The sequence below is a fragment of the Vollenhovia emeryi genome, unplaced genomic scaffold (genome assembly GCF_000949405.1).
Source record: "Vollenhovia emeryi isolate VEMERY1.0 unplaced genomic scaffold, V.emery_V1.0 DF939801.1, whole genome shotgun sequence".
Taxonomy (NCBI): Eukaryota; Metazoa; Arthropoda; class Insecta; order Hymenoptera; family Formicidae; genus Vollenhovia; species Vollenhovia emeryi.
The window spans coordinates 1-1,481 of record NW_011966565.1 but is presented as its reverse complement, the minus strand read 5'-3'; positions in this window follow the sequence as shown (position 1 = coordinate 1,481).

Below are 1,481 nucleotides of genomic sequence, written 5' to 3'. Positions count from 1 at the left end.
TCCCGGCGGCACTGTCGGGATACGCTCCCGGATACATCCCGGCTCCACCGGGTTATGTGCCGGCCTTCCGTTAAAAAAGTTTTTTGTATTCATTTTGTATTCACTTCATAATATCTTATATAATATAATTGTATCTTAATAATTGTATCTTATCTAATATATATATTATACTTGTAATAAAAAAAATTTGTAACAATTATTATTTGAACCTCTCTTATTTATGTAAAAATGTAAAAAAATCAGGGTTGAGACAGTTACTTTATAAAAGTAACTAGTTACAGTTACAGTTACTCGAAAAGTAATGAATCGTTACTTTGCAGTTACTCCCTTGCAATACAAATAAAAATATCGAATCTGCATTTCAATTGTAAAGCGGCAATAAAGGCGTTTATGCGCAAATGCAAGGCCTAATGCGATCTGTGGAGGTTGAAAATAGTTACGAGTTATCGAAAAAATGTAACTGAGAAGTTACAGTTACAGATATAGCGAAAGTAATACAGTTACCAAAAAGAAGTAACTGCAACTTCGTTACAAGTAACGAGTTACTTCCAACCCTGAAAAAATTACATATTACATATACACATATGTGTAAAGGCCTGTGTCCACGATGCTAGAACTTGATCCGGGTTCTAGCTCCGAGAAATGCGTAGCCAGTCAGCTTGCAGCTTTTATGAAATAGCTGAAAGTTGATTGTGTGGCCACACATTTCTCGAAACTAGAACTCGGACCAAGTTCCAGCATCGTGGACACAGGCCTTAAAAAAAGAAATTACACAATTACCCAGATAGCACAAGACACTCCTATAAACATTTTAAGAATATTCTTCAAGAATATTTGGAATATCCCATAGGTCATTCTTATATTTATCGTATGTTCATAGAATATTCGACTGGCACTACTATAAATGTTTTTCAAATGTGAATAGAATAATCTATCGAATATAGCGTGTCGGTTATACATGGTATGATCACAAGTTTTACTGCCTTTTGCATAAGATAAGTGTATTACACAATAAACAATGCGCAATACATAAACTCGATAAATATTTAAACATTATTCTGAACAAATATTCCAAAGACATTCTCGACGAATATTCTGAAAACGTTCTTCTTTGTTATGAACATACGATTTCTAATTGTAATAATCTATATATATTTCTAGAATATTCAATTGGAATATTCTGAAAATATTTGCACTCCAAAAGAATATTCATAGAACTATGTGTGCTATCTGGGTATAGAACGGTACCGACATTATAGGGGTAATATATGTACACACACATACACATATTGTTTTTGAAAATGTTTTATATAGACTAAATAACTATTTAAATTAAGTTATTTATTTATGAAAAATTTATATAAGTATTGTAAAGTGTGATACATTTGTTATTCGAGTATAAATAATAACCGGACTTGACAAACATCAAGATATTGCTACTCGTCTTTATCATTCTGCGCGTATATGAAAGAAAGAGACCA